The 19,773-nt window shown below is 45.1% G+C and overlaps 1 pseudogene; it reads left to right on the top strand.

The window, feature by feature from the left end:
• Positions 1–13,056: 13,056 nt before the first annotated feature.
• Positions 13,057–13,889, top strand: LOC128579637 (transcription factor SOX-21-like; annotated as a pseudogene).
• The last annotated feature ends 5,884 nt before the right edge of the window (positions 13,890–19,773 follow it).

Here is a 19,773-nt window from a genome sequence, read left to right as displayed (position 1 = left end):
AAAATGACTTGCTTTTCTTCCAGAGGCTTAAGAGATCTGGACCCCCCTGGGTTACTTACAGTTAGGCTTTTTTGGAGTTGTAAAAATTCCTTAGGCATTTTCTCTGAAGCAGTACACCCCGTGAAGCCTGAGACCCAAGGGCATGCCGCCCTTCCTCAATGATATGGGCCAGAGAGTTGACATATGTTAACAACATGTTGTTAGAGGTCTGTAGGTACTCTGCCCTGAAGGAAGGATACAGTCATTACTTCATACTGAGTAAACTGAGTGAATGCTTGAAGATATTCTTCTATTAACTCTGTTCCCCTATGGCTACTTTCGTCTTTGTGACCTGCTCGGAAACTAGTCACTGTTTAGAGGAAGAGATTTACTAAACAAGTGATTGCATCGATATGATAAATATTTCCTTTCAAGTTAAATTACAGATATGTAAAAAAGAAGATCAGATGATGAAACTAATAGATAATAAATTAGGTGTGTACGTGCCTGGAAGAGTATAAAACTAAAACTTGGAATAAATAATTTTGCTATATGCCATCCCACAGTGTATAGTCTGTTTCTTGACTTAATAATTACAGGAGTGAGTTTACACCCACGGCAAAGCTGCTGTTCGTTTGTGTCTCCAGTCACGCAACACATATTATCTTTAAGTCTATGATTCAGTGATATTTGTAAAGACCTCTTTTCATTTTCACTCATTCAGCAAATACTGAGCATTCAATAAAGAATAGTATCCATTCTTATGTTAGAATCACCTTTCTAACAATATTTATATTAGATATATTTATATTTATATTAAATGAATCAATATTTATATTAGAGCTAAAGGTATCAAGCTTTGCACAAAGCTGCTAATTTAGTTACTACTAAGACGGGCTGTGACCAATATATTCCACATATATACACACCAATATAGTAATTTGTTACCCACCCCAGGGTGACTTAATAAAGTCCCCATCTAATTCAAAATATTTATCCAATAGTTTCCTAGATTGCCTATAGTGTTCCATTTTCATTTCACTTTTTCTTTAAGCCAAGTTTTTCTAACCAGTTTATGGAAGCCTATAGTCACAACTCTTAGAGATTTCATCACCATATCTGCACTAGGAGAAGTTCTTTTTTTTTTTTATTGTTGGGGATTCATTGAGGGTACAATAAGCCAGTTACACTGATTGCAATTGTTAGGTAAAGTCACTAGGAGAAGTTCTTAAAGGAGTTCTTCATGGGGAAGGAAACTTTTTTAGTTGACAGCACAGAAATGCAGGAAGGAACGAAGAGGAGCAAAACATTTTGCACGCGCTGGATATATGCACATGTACACTATGAATTAACAGTGACTTTGAAAATAATTAGGATATCTCTTAAGGTGGAAACACGTAGAAGTAAAATATATGTAAATAATAGCAAAAATGGGAGAGTGGTAATAAATAGATGTAATGAGTCTCAAGATTTAGGGTTGCTAAGAGTGGTACGCTTCTTTAAGTTATACCAGAAGTGGTTCGCTTCAAAGAGCAATGTTTCTTTAAGCCACAGTCTAAGTCAAGGGTTATTACCGAACCTCTATGGTAACTTCCAATGAAATTAAAATATGTATATCTATGTACACATATGGAGACAAATATAAATACATACTTGTGCACACAAAAGCAAGTAGAGAAGGAATGTGGAAGCCTTAAAAATAATCCAAAAGAAAATAAGAAAGGAACAACATTTCATTGGTCCGCCACCAAATAATGATTATGATTAGCACAGAGATATGATATAGACATATTAATATTTCAAAAGATCACAAGGAGAAAAATGGTATAATTCATAGTACTCTCAAGAAAAGGCGCAGTCACGGTTGCAGGCAGGTAACCCAGGGCTGTGCTTCGGGGCTGGATGCAGGGCCAGGGTGGCCGCCAGGCAAGACCCGGAGCCCGAGTCGCTGTGGGACTCCGCAGAGCGGCGGAAGGGCGTTTTGCCGCCATCCCGGAGCGTACACCGCCCTGTCCTCTCCCGGTGCTGCCCTCGGCGAGCTGGAGATACACAGGGACTGGACCTTCAGTGCCCAGGGCGCCGCCTGCCGGCCACTGCCCGCGAGGACTGGGACCGAAGGCGCAGCACCTCTGGCCGGGCATAGAGCCTTGGCGGCAGCGACAAAATCTGGCAAGTCAGTGAGTGGAGTTTGGAAGCCACCGCGGGGCGGTGGGTAGTTTGGCCAGTAGCACGCAGGCCCCTCCCCTCCCCTGCCCGCAGCCAGCGGCCCCTTGGCGCCGCCACCCGGCCCAGAGCCCTCCCGCCCGCGTCCCCGATGGGGCACGCGTCGCCTCCCTCCCTTCCCTCTTTGTCCTGGGACCAGGGAGGAATGGCCCCTGCAGGCGCACCCCTCCGAGGGTCTGAGACCCCCTCCCGGGGCGCAGGTCCCAGTCCGGGGCTCGCTCCTGTCGTCGGGGCTGAGTGCGGGCAGAGGTAAGGCGGGCGGCGCCGCACTCCTCCCTCTCTGGCTGCGGGTCGTTCTCTTTTCTCTTCCTCTCCCTCTCATGTGCTCCAGAATCTGAGGAGAAGAGAAACATTTAAGGCCCCTCGGCGCTGCTCTTCTGGGGCAACCACACGCCAGCCGTTGGGCCCTGCTGGGCAGCTGGTGTCTGGTCCCGCGAGCTCCCCCTTGCCCTCGCCGGTTTAAAGGTCCTTTTTCCTCCGCTCCGCCCAGTCCCTGGGCTGCTGAAGGGAGGTGGCGGCCAGCCCCTCACAAGTGCCTTTTGCTGTATGTTCCAGTCGTCCTGCCGTCCTGCCATGGTCGGTGGGGACAGGGAGGAGCAGGCTGCTGGGCCCCTCTCAGCCGCCACCGCCCGGCCTTTCCTTTTCCCTCGCAGGTATGTTTGTGCCCCTTTCCATTTGGTGTCACCCTCTGAAAAAGGAGAAACCAAATTTCAACAAAGCGTAAAGAGTGAAATAATACCGAGCATGTCCTCTAATCACAGTGGAACTGAACTGGAAATAAAGAGCACTAGAAAATTCCTAATGTGTGGAAATGAGTGACACACTTCAGCAGGACCTGGTCAGGGAAGGCATCGCAGAGAAGGGCAGAACATATTTTGGGCTGGATGGTAAGGAAAACACTGTAAACTGTTCACAATGGAATATTGCTTACAGGGAACCGTATTGCTGCAAAATCCTGTATTAGAAAAGAAGAAACGATGCCCAGATCACTTAACTAATCTGAGATAGGAAGCGAGAGTAAAAACAGCACATTGAGTAAAAGAAAGAACAACCAGTTAAATAAAAGTTATTAGAAGCAACTAAATAATAAAGGTAAGAACAAGAATTACTTAAAAGAAAACAAAGATACAATCGGGAAAATCAACAACATTGGTATTGGGGAAAAAAAAATAAAATAAAAATGATTTTTTTTTTTTTTTTTTTTGGTAGAGACAGTTTCACTTTGTCACCCTCTGTGCCGTGGCATCACAGCTCACAGCAACCTCCAGTTTCTGGGCTTAGGCGATTCTGTTGCCTCAGTCTCCCAAGTAGCTGGGACTACAGGCGCCCACCATAAGGACCGGCTATTTTTTTTATTGCAGTTCAGCCAGGGCCAGGTTTGAACCTGCCTCCTACTCACTGAGCTACAGGAGCTGCCCAATAAGAATTATTTTTAAAATACTCGAAAAGCTAGCACAAAGAAAAAGATAGGTCTTGTCTGGGAAGATAATGGAGATGAGGGATCTTCTGGGACGTGAATCTCTGTCCCATCCCCAGTGTCAGCATTTATAGAAAGAAGCATCGGGGTAAGCAGCTCAGGGTGTCTCCTCCTGCATTTTGTTGATTCCCTTGGCCTCTCCCTCATGGCCAAAGCATGGCTGCCACACCTCCAGGCTTCACTTCTACCTATTACCTTCCTAGTGCCACTCTTGTGTCAGAAACTTGTTCTTGCTACTTTTGATGCTTCCAAAAGCCAGACACTTGTACACAGATTTTGCCAGCAAAATGCAGAGCCTCCTTGATTCTGTAGCTTCCTTCTGACCTGACATCCCCTGAGCATGGATCTGATTGGTGAACTTACACCCCAGCTGCAATTTCTGTATTCTCCTTTACTTGATTTACTGTGTTAGTAGCTAGTCACCCCTTGGCAGTTAGTAATTCATCATAGGAAATTTTCCCTATTCGAAGAACTAGTGTGTTTCTGATTCCTGATTAGATCCTGACTAGTACACTTTCTTATTAGGGTCAGTGGCTGTCCAATTTTGGACAGGACAACATGGTATTTGCCATTTATCTCCAGTGAAAACTAGAACAAAATTATAAATGTTATTTTTGAAGATACGTAAGATTTTGTTAGATAATGGTTTGAGTCATGTGCACAGAGTTAAACAATTGAATGTAAAATGTAAGTCACATTTTATATAACATAATTTTTACTATTGAGTTATTTCCAGATTTTATGAATTGACAGATTTCCTGTTATTTTAGTAGTGTAGTAGCATATATAGCAGCATAGCATATTGATTTAAGCTTCAGGATTTCAAGTTCTGTTGCTTCAAATAAATCCTTTCTCTGTAGCAGTTTAAACTTTGTCACCATATCCAGCCGCAAAATAAACTACATTTATGATCCTATTTATTTGAAGTCCAGTAAAATGCAAAACTTTGGAGTGCTGGGGATCAGGGATCTAGGGAGAGATGGTTGGTTTTATATTTCAGCCTGATGGGCCTGTAATCCCAGCTGAATTTCAAACACTGTATGTTGCTGTGAGGGTATTCTGTACATGTGGTTAACATCTGCAATCAAGGCCTGTGGCTTGGTGGTTCATGCAGGTAATCTGAGTACTCTGAGAGCCAGAGGCAGGAGGACTGCTTGAGCTCAGGATCCGAGACCAACCTAAGAACAAGACCCTGTCTCTACTAAAAATAGAAAACTTACTTGAGAGTGGTGGTGATGACTTGCAGCCCCCACTACTTGGGAGGGAGGCTGAGGCAGGAGGATTGCTTGAACACAGGAGTTGGAGGTTGCTGTAAACTAGGTTGAGGCCATGGAACTCTAGCCTGGGAAACAGAGTGAGATTCTATCTCACACACACACTAAACAAAACATAAAACCAAAACCAAAGCAAAACAAAACAAAAATCTACAATCAATTGACTTTAAATAAATGACATGATTTTCCATTATCTGAGTGACCCTGGGCCAACCAATTGAAAGATGGTAAGAGATGATCGAGGTTTCCCTGAGGAAGGAGTCATTTTCTCTTTGGACAGATAGTCCACTTCTGGCCAAGAGCAGCTTCCCCACCTCCTGATGCTGCCTCACAGCCCCCACCACCCCTTGGTGTTTATGTGTTTCACTGGTTCTATATCCCAGGTGGTGCCTGCCTAACACAGGCAGAAAGGAAGGATTCACACAACTGTGAAGAGGCTCAGGGAAAATCCTGCAGTGAAGCAAATGTTCTATAACTGATTGGGGCAGTGCCCACAAAAGTTATTTGTAAAGGGTTATAAGATATTATCAGAACTTAGTTTCATCATTAGAATTGAAAAAAAAAAAAACTTGCTAGCACCAGTAATACAAAAAACATTACTTTGATATGTACATAGACCCAAATATGAAAGTTAAATTTTAAATTTTTTGAGGGGAAAATTTGGAGAATAATTTGTTCTCTCTACACACACTGTCAAAGGTTTTGAATCTAGAATATAAATAGACAATAGATCAGTGGTTCTCAAGCTTCCTAATGCCATGACCCTTTAATACTAAGGGTGTTCCCTTGTGTTGTGGTGACCCCTGTATTAAAGGTTTGCAGCATTAGGAAGGTTGAGAACCACTGCAATAGATATACAGTATAGATAGATGTATATTCTATGCTTCATAACAAGTGAAAACAACCTGGTGAAAAATGTACTCAGGATGTGAACAGACCTTTCACCAAGGAAGGCAAGCAGGTGGTGATTGTACAGAGACATAATTGTCAACATTGGTCATGAGGGATACCAACTGAAACCTCAATGAACCCAACATCTCTTTGCCTTCTCAACAGGCTAAAAGGACTAAAGATTGAACAGCTCCACCAAGAGTCAGTGAAGATGTGAAACAAGAAGAGCTCTCCTGTTGTTGGTAGCAGTGTAAAAGTATCACTTCGTTGGTTTCTTTTTTTTTTTTTTTTTTTTTTTTTGCAGTTTTTGGCCAGGGCTGGGTTTGAACCCACCACCTCCAGCATGTAGGGCCAGTGCCCTACCCCTTTGAGCCACAGGCACCACCCTGGTGGTTTCTTATAAAAGTAAATCCATGCCTTCTCTGTAACCCAAAAGTTTTAATTCTCAGTATTTACACAAGAGTAATAAAACATAAGTCTACAAAGAAACTTTCACACAATTTTCATAGGTGTTTTATTCCTAGCAGCTCTAAATTAGAAACCACCCAAACTTCTATCAACATGAGAATGGCTAAGCATGTAAAATAGTATATTTGTACAAAAATAGAATATCCCCTGGGAGGGAAAGAAACAAACTGTGGATACATGCAACAAAATTGAAGAATCAGAAAAATATCATGTCATGTGGAAAAAATCAGGTACAAAAGAGCACATAAAATAAGGTGATTTCTTCTGCAATTGAATTGTCAATGTTTCTTTGTTGGGAAACAATTGGTGTGTAATTATGGATCTATTTCTGAATTCTGTTCTTTCCTTGGCCTATACATCTATTTTTATGTCATACCACAATATAGTTTTCTTGCATGTCTTGAAATCCAGTAATGTGATATTAACCTTGTTCTTTTAAAGATTATTTTGGCTATTCCAGGTCTTCCAGTGATACATTCTTAACTATTCCAAGCGTTGATCCCCTTTTACATAAAATTTAACAATAATCACTACTCTGTAATAAATAAATTATACAGTGAATTTTAAACTACCTTGCACGGAAATAGGAATAAATTAAATGTTGGTTTCCATCCCTTTTTCTTCTCCTCTTTTCTTCCCTCTCTGAAAGTCTGAAACTTGTACAGAAGAAAACCAGCCTTTGGTTTTGTGGTGTTCATTTAGTTACATTTAAATACAATAAAAGAAGGTAAGTAAACTAAAATAAGCATAGGAGGGGAATTTTACTGTAATGATTACTATTTTTCCACTAGTTCTTGTAATAGATCTTTATTACTGTAAGGATTCCCTAATTGTGAGATCAAAAATTTCTAATTGGCCAACTATGTGACCAGATTTACAATCAGTGTTCACATCCCTTTGCCTTCTCAAAAACACTAGGTCATCTCAGAAAGCCACGGGTACTTCAGGACCCCAGAGACGGCTCAGTACCAAACCCCTCCATGATTGTTTTACAGATCTGTTTGGCTTCATTTCAAAACCCTTTGTATTAACCTGGATGGAGTTCAAATGCATACTGCTTAATAAAATATCGCAAGCATGGAAAAGCAAGTATCTAATGTATTCAATACTGATATGAAGCCAGTGGATGATCTAATACATGCCCACATAAGAGAAAAACTCAATTCAAATTGGGGGAGGGGGCAGAGGGCAAGGGAAGAAAAGATGAGGGAAGGAGATTGGTGTGCTCCCTCCTAATGGCACAACGGAAGGGTATATGGCACATATCCTGTGCCACACTTGGCATGCAGGACACAACTACAACAGGGACTTTACCTAACAAATGCAACGTTATAACCTAATCATTTGTACCCTCTCGTTAATCTAAAATTAAACAAAACAAAACCATGATATCAGTATTTTTAGGCAGCCTTAGTAATCCTTTTGTAGCGAAAGTTTGAGGAATTTGGGCCTGGAATCTCCTGAACTTAAGAGAAACTGGTGGCACCCAGCAGAGCAGACCAACACATCTCATAAAGGAAAGGTGAATTTTAAGCATAATTAATGCTAAAACAGAGTCCCACATAATTGTCATTCAACTTTGAAAATAGTGATGCAATATACCAAATCAGTCTCATCCTGGAATGACTTTTTGAAGCTTGTGTAAATAATAGTCAGACAAAGGGCTACCTTCCTGCCCTGTCATTGTCCCCTGGATCTTCTCTGAGATCTCTTCTTGTCACCATTACCATCTGCCGAGGCCTCTGAAGGCATCTACCCTTCAAAATTCCCTGAACTTGTTCCTGTTAGTTCTTGCTCCCGAAACCCTGCCTCATCACTCCATCACCATCTGTAAAATTATTTTCTTTAACACCTGATTTATTTATTTATTTTTTCATTTGTTTATTTTATTTTTATGTATTTATTCATTTTACTTCAAAATATTAAAAGGATACAAATACATTTTTACATGGATTACATGGGTCACTTTTGTAATGCCTGAGTTCTGGGAATAAGACTGCCCATCACCCAAATAGTGTTTATTGTTTTTCTTTTTTTTGTCCCTTCATCTCCTCTCTCTTTTTTTATTCTTTATTAAATCATAACTGTGTACATTGATGCATTTATAGGGTACAATGTACTGACTAGACATGCAATGCAGAATGCTTACATCTACTGATTAGCATAACCATCTGCTCACTTATTTCTGGTAGTGACACATTTATACTCAATTATTAATAGTTTTGAAGAGAATCATTGCATTATGCACATTAGGTGAGATCCCCCAAATGCGCTCCCTCCTCCTGGCCTCCCCTCACCCCTCCCTCCTCTTCCCTCTTTCTTTCTGGACTACAGTTATGTTTTACCACTCCCTATGAATGTGTAGGTGATTATATACTGATTTCATAGTAGTATTGAGTACATTGGATACTTCCCCCCCATTCTTGAGATACATTACTAAGAAGAGTATGTTCTAGCTCCATCCAGGTAAACATAAAAGACGTGAAGTCTCCATCTTTTTTTATGGCTGCATAGTATTCCATGGTGTACATGTGTTTTTTAATCCATTCGTGGGTCGATAGGCATTTGGGCTGCTTCCATGACTTGGCAAGTATGAATTGGGCTGCAATAAACATTCTGCTGCTTCTCCCTGAATAGTTGTGACCATGCGGAGTCCTGGATTTTCCAGGAGTGTTCACACTTTATACATCTGTTCCATTGTTGTGCTTTGCATAAAGCCCAGGTGTGCCGATTTTTTTTGTTTTACAACCATTTGCTTCTCTCAGTGTCTCTAAGGGGGTGCACAGTTTCCTCCCCAGTGCTCCTCTGCCACTTTGATTATGTCTCTCTGGTGGTGATAATGCCTGGTCTCTGTCCCATCATTCTAGGTGGCCTTCTGGCTCTGAAGCTATCTTGAAGACAGGTCCTGGTTTGCATTAACCTTTGTGTTCTGGAAGCCCTCATCCCAGCGAAAAAGAGTGTGGTATTTTTCCACAATAAATTTCAACCCCCCAAACAACTAATACCCTCACTGTTTCACATTACACTTAGCAATGTTGGAAAATCTAAGTGGAAATTATCTTTAGCATGATGCATTCTAATGTTGGCATATGCGATCGTTTAAATCGTGTCCCCCACCCTTTGTATATTGAAGTCCTTCCTGACCTTCAGCCCTCCAGAATGTGACTTTATTTGGAAATTGGGCTTGGTGCAAATGAAATTAGTTAGGTTAAGGTTAGATAATACTAGGGTTAGGGGGATCCTTAATCCCATATGACTGGTGTCTTTATAAAGGCGGAAATTTGGACACAGAAGGACACACAGAGAATGCCAGGGAGGATGTGTGCAGACAGATCCATCAAAACAGCAAGAAATGGAGGATTCTCAGCAATCCTCAGCAGCTAGGACAGTGACACAGAACAGATCATATCTTAAAGACTTCAGGGACAACCTTAGAATTGCATTGCAGAAAACTTGATATGAGAACTTCCAGCCTCCAGAACTGTTAAACAATATATTCCTGTTGTTTTACTCACCCAGTTTGTGCCATTTTGTTGTGGCAGCCTCAGCAAACTAATACAGTTTTTAGTCAAGGCAGACATTCACCCCTCCATGTCCCCAGACATAGACCTTTCATGCTGTAACTCTGAAACTCCTAAGGATGATTCTCACATTCCTTAGGCTGCATTTCTTAGGAGACAAGTACGTTGATAGTTCATTAATCTTTTTTAGCAGCAAGCTTTAAGTAACTACAGATTGTTCTTCTTACAGAGTCTTTTCCTCTTGGAGGACATGTTAGTGTAGACGAGCTTCCCGCCCGTGTAGCAGTGTCACGGAATTCCTACTCCAGACAGCAGCAGCTTCCCCTCTTTATGAAAACTGCAATAAAGGAGAGTAGTGGGAAATTTAAACGCTTGAAGAAGAGTGTTAACATTACTCTCAAAAGGAACCACTTTCAATTATACAGCAAATTATCTTGGTAAGATGGGAGAGAGGAGATTCAAATTTTGTATTGTTTTCTTTGAGTCAGATTTCTGGTTTTAAGTTTCATCCTGATGAGGCTATAGTGTCAGCTGATATTCACACACTATGTGTTGCTGCGAAGGTATTCTGTTAACATCTACCATCAAGGCCTGAGGTGCGGTGGCTCACACAGGTGATCCTAGTACTCTGGGAGCAGGAGGCAGGAGGAACATTTGAGCTCAGGATTTTGAGAGCAACCTGAGCAAAAGTAAGACACCATCTCTACTAAAATTAGAAAAGGTAGTTGGGTGCGGTGGCCACCAACTGAGGGAGAAGTGACGTGATTCACTCTAGAGCAGTGGTTCTCAACCTCCCTAAGGCCATGACCCTTTAATATAGTTCCTCATTTGTGGTGACCCTCAACCATAAAATTATTTTCGTTGCTACTTCATAACTGTAAATTCGCTACTGCTATGAATCGTAATGTAAATATCTCATATGAAGCAGACCCCCAAAGGGGTTGCAAATCATAGGTTGACAACCACTGCTGTTGAATTTTAAGGACCCTGGAGTAGGTAGCCTTATTATAGGACCAATTTAAGACTAGAACTCTTGAAAATGGAAACTGTAAGAGCATGAAGAAAAGGTAAAAAAAATGCAATATCATTTTAAGTAAGTATTCTGGAAATCAGAACATGCAAGGGAATACACAGAGAAGAAAGACAAACCCAACAGGTGAGTGGGAAGAACCCAGAGATGAGAAACAGGGTGCTGGGGAGAAAATGACCTGAGATGTCCATCTCAGAATCAATGCCCCTCAGGAGTAGGGGGCTGGGAGCCCCAGACCTGGGCAGTTTATGGGAAGACAAAGGGTGGGAAGGCGGGGCACACGCTGGGAGGAGGTGCTCAGACCTGCCAACTCCTCCATACTAGATAAAGTCTATCTATCATAGAGTTTAGCTTTCCATTAACCCTTGATTCAAAGATTCTTCAAATTTGATTACATTCATTGGCCTAAGCAAATTGGCATTATGGAAAACTTGAAATACACATGATTTTCTCTGCTTTCGTCAATTTTGTGATGACTGTTTTATTCTTTCACACAATGCGAGCCAACAGCAGAGCTAACATTTCCCTCTTTCTTGGTGGAAGCTACTGCCTGTTGAGATTACACAGTGCCGTGGATTTCGTGGTGAGGGGCAGGTTCCCAGAAGAGTTTTGAAGTTGTGTTGACCTTAATTCTTTTACAGACTACTAGGCTGCAGTGAATTAAAAAAAAATCTCCCCCAGTAGGAGTTATATGTAGGTGGGCCTGAAAAAGTGAGGCCTTTACATTTAAATTTGCATTAAAATGAAACTTTAAAATGGAACTTGGCTGTATTTCTAGTTTAAAAAAAAGACACCCTGCGCCGGCTGCGGGCTCGTACACAGGCAGGTAGCGACACTCACCTGAGCCGAGGGCCCCAGCCGCTTCCAGAGCGGCGGCGTAGCGGCCTGGGCTTGGAAGGGGCCCGCTGCCCTGCGGCAGTGGGGACAGTGGGAGCTGCTCCAGCGCGGACCTGCGAACCGAGGTGATGGCGTGATGGCGGGTTTTGCTTAAATCTCCTCCTGCAGCACCTCGGCCCCTGCGCCTGCTCGGCTCCGGCCTGAGGACAGAGGAGAGCGGGCCCCGGGCGTGGCGCGCACGCGGGCGCACGGTCTCAGGCCAGCGCGCCCCGAGAGGCGCTGCGGCTCCAGCCCAGGAAACTTGGGCGAAGTTAGTTTCAAGTGACTGGCGGCTGCAGAAAGAACCAAGAAGGGAACGCAGCAGGTGCCTGGCCTGGCGCGCCGCACCAAGGCTGCGCTGTCCACGCCCGGAAAGCTCCGGGACTCAGAAGGAGCCGAGCCAGCATGGTCCGGGGGACGGCCAGACGCAGCGCCTCTGCGAGCCCAGACAATTTCCTCTGAGGCCAGGAGACCCCAGGCTTGCTGAAGCTTCAGCCAACCACCTTCCTCGCCCCTCTCATTCAACCGCCGTGGAGAAGGTCTCAAGAGGCAAGTGCTGGGGACACAGCTTCACCGCTCTTCCCAAACCCCAGACGATTGGGGGGTTCCCAGCGTACGGTGCCAGAGAGAAGACAACCAGTCGGTGCTGAAGTATTTGTGTTTATATCCATAGCTGAGTGCAGCGCGTTCCGGTGGCACGCCGGGACACTCCTCCGTCTCCCCCGCCTCTTCCTTCTCCAGGGCCACCTCCTCTCCTCCCCATCTGCTTCTGTCAAATGAGAAAGTCACCGAGGGGAACCCAAACACTCCAGCCGCCGAGAGCCCCCTTTGGCACTTGGCAGCACGCGGCAGTGGGCTTCTCGGCTCAACTCAGTGGATGCACGACACAACTTTCGGGGCTCCTGTACATTTAAGAGAGAAAGAACAGAGGAGGGGGAGAGCCCTGCTGGGGAGCGGCTGTCTGTGGGGAGTTCCTGAGCAAACCCAAGCGGAGAGGAAGGATCAAAACGAAAGTTAAGGGCAAACGGCCACAGCGAAGTGGGGGCACCGCCGACAAGTTACAGTGCCCTGGTGAGGATTTTCTCGAGCGCTCGGCCGGACAGTCCAGGGCGGCCCGGGGTGCGACCCGGCCCTGTGCTGGTCCCCCGGAGCCCTCCTCCCGGGTGGGAGCGACTCTGGAGCGCGAAGTGGGGCGCGGTGAGCACCGGCCTGCCAAGCAGGTCCCCAAGGGCAGCCAACATTGATTTCCTCCGGGCCGAGGGCGAGGGCCCCAGAGGCAGCGGCGGCGGCGGGCTGCAGCCGCAGCACAGCGAGAGCATGTCCAAGCCGGTGGATCACGTCAGGCGGCCCATGAACGCCTTCATGGTTTGGTCGCGGGCTCAGCGGCTCAAGATGGCCCAGGAGAACCCCAAGATGCACAACTCGGAGATCAGCAAGCGCCTGGGCGCGGAGTGGAAGCTACTCACGTAGTCGGAGAAGCGGCCGTTCATTGACGAGGCGAAGCGTCTGCGCGCCATGCGCATGAAGGAGCACCCCGACTACAAGTACCGGCCGCGGCACAAGCCCAAGACGCTGCTCAAGAAGGACAAGTTCGCCTTCCCAGGGCCCTACGGCCTGGGCCGCGTGGCCGACGCCAAGCACCCGGCGCTCAAGGCCGGCGCAGGGGTGCAAGCGGGTGCGGGCGGCGGCCTGGTGCCCGAGTCCCTGCTCGCCAACCCCGAGAAGGAGGCCGCCGCCGCCGCCGCCGCCGCCGCCGCCGCCGCCGCCGCCGCCGCCGCATCCCGCGTCTTCTTCCCGCAGTCGGCCCCGCCGCAGCCGCCGGCAGCCCCTACTCGCTGCTCGACCTGGGCTCCAAGATGGCAGAGATCTCATCGTCGTCGTCTGTCCTCCCGTACTCGTCGTCACTGGACAACCCGACAGCGGGCGCGGGCGCCTTTCACAGGGCGGTGGCGGCTGCAGCGGCGGCCGCGGCCGCCGGGGGTCACACGCACTCGCACCCCAGGCCGGGCAACCCGGGCTACATGATCCCGTGCAACTACAGCGCGTGGCCCAGCCCCGGGCTGCAGCCGCCGCTCGCCTACATCCTGCTGCTGGGCATGGGCAAGCCTCAGCTGGACCCCTACTCCGCGGCCTACGCCGCCGCGCTATGACCCCGCAGGGTCGCCTGGCGAGGACCAGTGTGCACACGTGTACATATGTATAGGTACGAGCTCCGCGCCTCCCCGTGTGCCCTCCCGGGACAGGGGGTCCGGGTTGTATGTACATAAGACGTATAGGTGCCTGGCGGAAGCGGAGACGCCAGTCGCGGCGCGAGTGGCTGAGCGCCTGAGTGAGAGGGCTAGCGTGCAGTGGGAATTTTCAGGATCATTTCAGACCCGCACAACTTGAAAGAGGGCGTTTGTATCCGCAGCAGTTGGTGTTTGCTTTGCACTTCGAAACCTGTTGCGTTTTGACCCACAGAGGTGGAGTAACTTTTTGAAACATTGGGCTTTCCAGTTTTGTTTGTTGGAAGTTTTGTTGTCGATTTTGTTTTTGTTTTTCATCAGCTCCTCCCCACCCAGCCCACCCTCCGGTCTGTTTTGCATGCATTCTGTTCAAACGTTAGGTCTGAAATTGCTTGCACGGGGGAAAAGCTGATCTCGGAGTGAGATGGCTCTGAGCAACCTTGCTCCCTATTTGTACTATTTGAACTTTGCAGATCTCTGTTCTCTCAAGCAGAACCCCCAGACCGGATCCATTCTTGACCAGTGACCGGCTCCAATCTGGCCTTTTGTATGTGAGGCGATCACTGTTTCTTTTGTTTAACACGCCATATGCAAATTATGCAAGAGCTCCTAAGATCGAGAAACGCAAACAAGAAATAAGTGTGCGATGAAAGTTGTCAATTGCATTTTCTCCCTTAAAACAGACAAAACTACGAGAAGTCTCCTTGAGTCCAGTCGCTTGGATTTATGACACGGTTTACAAAAAGGGAAAAGGCATGGTTCCTATTTTCCTCTAGGGCTGATTTCACCTTAAAATTGTAAATGTGTACATGTCAGTGAAAACATTGAGTCTTGGGAAATGTGTTATTTTCAATGTCCCAAATCTGAGTCGGTTTTAGACTCAAAAACATTTTTGAGCAAATGTCAAAGTTAACTTCTAAAAATTGCAAAACTATTTCAGAATCGCAGTTTTATTGAAGATTAAATCAGACTTTTTTGTCTGAAGGGTAATTAATTATATATTTATTATTTAGCAAAAGTGAAAGACAGCACAGAATCGTCTGGACAGATGTGTCTCCTTTTCACCTAGCTTTTCTCTCCCAACTTGAGCCATTTTAATGTGTTTTGGAATTCCTGCCTGGATTGGCTTACTTTTTAGATCACCTACAATTCATTTGCAAATTATGATAAAACACATTTTAGAAGAAAGAGCCTTCCTCAATTATGGCTTTTTTGTTTCTTTTAGAATGTATATATTTTCACTAATGTCTGTGAATGAAGTTGGCTAACCTGTATTTAGTTTCATTTTGGCTTTATGTAATATAAAGTTTTTAAAAATTTAAATATTGGTTTTAACCTTTATGTGTAAATGGTTTTTTTGTGTGATCTTCTAATTTAATATTAGACGTCTAAGCTATATCTGTAAATTAGAATCCAACTATCACTCTGTTCATTTTTTTTGAACAAAGAGTTTAAATAAAGCCTGAACCAGGGAAAAGAAAAAAAAGCTGAATAAATGTTTTCTTAGTGACTTTACTGAATGATCTCAAGGACTATGGTTGCTCTGTGAGTTTCCTGAATAGTTTGCCTACATGGGGATGTGGCAGGTAATTGGTGAGCTCAGATGTTCTAGGAGTCAATAAAAACTGACCACAGAAAATAGAGATAGGTAAAAAATTTTCCAGTAAGTTTAACCAGAGGTTAACTATGGCACGTTGCTTATGCTTTCTGAGGGCTGGTTGGTAATATGAAGAGAAGATTCTGAAGTGTCTGAAATGGCCTTCATGGTGCCCTCGACCCTCCACAGGCTGAAGAACAGCCCCATGAGAGGAGTGCGGTGTTTTTCCTGTGTGTGTTACTCCCACAGGGATTATCATACTGTCTGAAGATAGAAACTGAGAGAGAAGACACAGTCATCTCTATACAGTTTCCTGTTGCTGAATGACCCATTAGTCTGACACAGGAGTTTAAACAACATGCACGTGGTGTCTTCCAGGTGGATAGAAAGTTTGGAATGGCACCGCTGAGTTCTCTGCTCAGGACCTCCAGAGGCTGAAATCTCCAAGTCAGCTTCCTGCGTTTCCATACAGAGTCATGCCACCATGCAAGATCACTACAGATATGGGCAGAATTTCTTTCCTTATGGTTGGAGGACTGAGTCCGTCTTTCAGAGCTGCCTGTCAGACAAGTGACACTGTGCTTCTCTAGGCCACATCATTCATTGTCACTGGCATTTTCCAATGTACAAGCAGTTAACAGGGCAACAATTCCTTCTCACCCTCTGATTCTCTACCTACATCTTCACTAACAAAGGCCGGAAGTTCTCTCACTGTTCTATGAGTCCATCTGGCGCATGCACACATGTCCCCAACTGAAAATCATCAGAGACATGTGACATGATGATAAGAGTGATGTCCACTTATATGAAGAAGTTCTGGGAATTTGGGTGGGGCACATTTGGAGGCCATTTAGAAATTCTGCCTACATTGTTCCAACCTCTGGAACAGAGGTTGGACTTCATGTCCATCCCAATGCAAAATACATCTACCCCTCTCAAAGTGTTACACCTTCAAGTATGACAGAATCAAAGGCAAAGAATGTCAAGTACATCTGAACAAGTGAAGTCCAAAGTCCACTTAAATCCTCAACATCAAGTACACCTGAGGTGCTTGAGGATATATTGTACCCACTGATCCCTCGGAAGTCGCCTTCCATCCATAGACCTGTGAAGCTAAAGACACATAACTGCTCCCAAATGCAGTTCTGGGACAGACATAGGGTAATGATTATAGAGATTCCTGTTTGAAAAGTGGGAAAATTGGGAGTATAAGGAAGTCACTGACCCTACACAGTTTTGAAATTGACCTGGGCACAGTCCGGCAGGAGTTTCATGGTTACTGTAAAAGCCTGTGCTAATCTTCTGTGACATCATGCTCTGCCCCTGGCTTCTTGGATCTGCACTGATTTCATGTTCTTTGAAATCATTACCTTTTCCTTTCTTCTCTCCCTTTGTTGGTCTCCTCCTCATCCTCAAGGCAACATCCTCAGCTTCATGATTTAGGAAATGTTTCCCACCCAAATTGATCAAATATTGCCCTTTTCATGGTCTGACTGTCTTCCATGGGGTGGGGTCTGCCCTGGTTACCTCAGGCTCCTCCATATCCTATGTCCTGACTTGATTTCTGCCAAGCGTGACTGATGGCAACTCACCTGGGTGATTTAGGAGAAAGCCTAGGACTGCCGAGACACAACCTTCCTGACGTCCCAGGATACAACACATATCGGTCCTCCAGGTCCTCTCAAAGTGAACACTGGCCATGTCACCCAGGAAAACTGCTGGGGTCAGTAGCTACAGAGTACATCATGGCCTTCTGGAGACACCAGGAGGCAAATATAGCAGGGATTGTTAATCTGGGTCCACCGGAAAGGTTATGCTATTCTTCACTCTTTCTGCTAAGTTAAATGATTCTCAAAATTTACTAACTTTTCATCAAATGAAAATAGATTAAGTAATGAGTCCGTTTTTACAATTTCAGTAGCTCATATTTTATTCTTGCATTTCACATCAAAATGAATGTAGCAAGGAATAAAGCAATTTCCATGTTGTAGTGAACAGGTGGGGAAAGTAGTCCTAAAGCCTGGATTTGTGATATTCACATGGTGGATGAACAGAGTGATTTCTGTCCTCATAGAGACAGAAACATATGACACTGCTAGTTTCCCTCTTCTGTGCATCCTCTCCAATTCTGTAGAATGTAACGTCTGCACATCTGTAGGAAGCTGGATTCTAAGTGAGCTGAGCTCAGTGAGTGCAGTTACTGTCCCCTGTGGGTAAAGCCTGTGCCGGTTGCACTGGGCAACAGGGGAAGGTGCCCCAATTCCCACTGAAAGAAGCTGAGAGTTGTCTGCTCTGAAGTGAGCCTGAGGACTCGGTGGGTGGGAAATCAGTAGCTCATACCACATGCTGTCCTGCTGATGGGGAAATGGCTGAGCAGGAACAGGGACAGGCCTGGGTTTCACAGCCCCTGTAGGTTCAGGTCAGCTCTACCTGTATCTATCTACCTACAGTGTCCTGCAGAGAGGGTCCTGGCTGCCAGCATCCAATGGGATGGTCACTATAGGTCCCTCCCTGTGTTTTGCTTCACAGATGATACTTAGGTTATAGCACCAAGAAGCAAAGCAGGGTAGTGAAACACTGGAAACCCTTGAAGAGGGTCTGGTTGGGAACTGGATCCCTAAAGTGGTCAAGATTTTGCTGAGGAAGTGCAGCTGTGAAGAATGCATGGATGAGTTGGGTTAAAATATCAGATAACAAGGGATAATTGACTGTGTTTTCTCAAGTGATGTCTTTTAGAGCCTAAACATTCTCCAAGGATCCCAAATAAAGGCTGTGTACACCAAATGACAAAGGGAACCATCACCTCTCTTGATGTCACCTGATTGGGAAGTCTTTAAGGGAATACATACTTTGGGAAAATCATTCTATCTTTAGGACCAAGGAATAACATGGATTGTATGGGAGGGTGATATAAGAGAAAGCAGAAGTCATCCTGGGGTAAACTACACCATATGAGTGGGCTGAGATGGCAGAGCTCTAAACAAACAGCTTAGAAAAATTCCCTTTTCAAAGGAGTATTTGGTGAATGTGGATCCAGTGGCCCATGAGGCTTGACATATATCTCAACACAAATATCATCCATGGCATATCAGGATGATGGTTTAAGGTGTCAGAGACACATGTTCAAAAGTTGTAGACCAATTCTGCTTTATCCTATTTGACATGAATGTTCAGGTCCCATGAAAGCACATGTTACACCCTCAACTGAGGTGGTTCTACCTGCTGGTCTACAGAGGTCTGGGATACTGGGGTTCTCCCCATCTCAGACTCATAGGACCTCAGTAGGTATGGAAGCAAACAATGTAACTAGGAGGCTCGGGGGTCCCTCTGTTTTGCCTGCCTGTCCCTCTCATATCAGCCTCATCTGCTGTCTCTGAACATGGCCGTTGTGGAACCTCATCACCCAGACTCAGGACCTTGATCTTTCCTTGTAGTCAGGGAAACACAACATCAGGGTGACACTGTCTGGTCAGGTCAGTTCACACAGATCTATGGAACAGTTTCCATGCACCTGCTCTTGATCCTTGTTCTGTACACTATGGGGAAGAAATGGCCAAACATCTAAAATCTGCCACCAGGTAGACATGTCCTCCCAACATAGATGATCACGTCTGCGACAGCTGGTAAAGAGAACATAAGGTGTACAATGAAATCCCTTAGTAACAACTGTGAAATATAATGCTTAGTGAAGGTAAATAAAACCCCAAAGCAGCCCTCATAGAGGAAGGACACAGGTGGCAGGGAAATGTCAGGTGATGTAGGTGTAATGAGGAACACACAGATGGCCTTGTGAGAGAACAGGAGCCAACACAAAACTAGAATGCAGCAGACACCAAGGCAGGACAGAAGCAGATGGAAATCTAGGTGTCTGCTCCCTTAGTGTTACAAATTCAGTGTGCTTCTGTCCTGTTTACAGAGCGGGAGGTGTGAAGGAAGATGCAGAGAGGAAGAGATGCACATTGTACAGTACAGAGTTTCACAGTATTCAGTTCAGGAAACATCCTAAGATCTGTTTTTATGATAAGGAAATGCTTAGGTGACTACATAATAACCTGAAAGAAAAAAAAAAAAAAACAGGTGGGGAAACTGTTTCCACATAGATATTTTCATATGTGTGAGGATGAGCATAGGAAATAGGCTGAGATTTCTTGGAAAGGGCTGGGTGGTGGCATCACACAAGTTTGCACCACTTGGCATCATGGCTGCCCTGGG

The sequence above is a fragment of the Nycticebus coucang genome, unplaced genomic scaffold (assembly GCF_027406575.1).
Source record: "Nycticebus coucang isolate mNycCou1 unplaced genomic scaffold, mNycCou1.pri scaffold_91, whole genome shotgun sequence".
NCBI lineage: Eukaryota > Metazoa > Chordata > Mammalia > Primates > Lorisidae > Nycticebus > Nycticebus coucang.
Note: the sequence above shows the minus strand (reverse complement) of the source record. Positions and strands in the feature narration are given on the sequence as shown.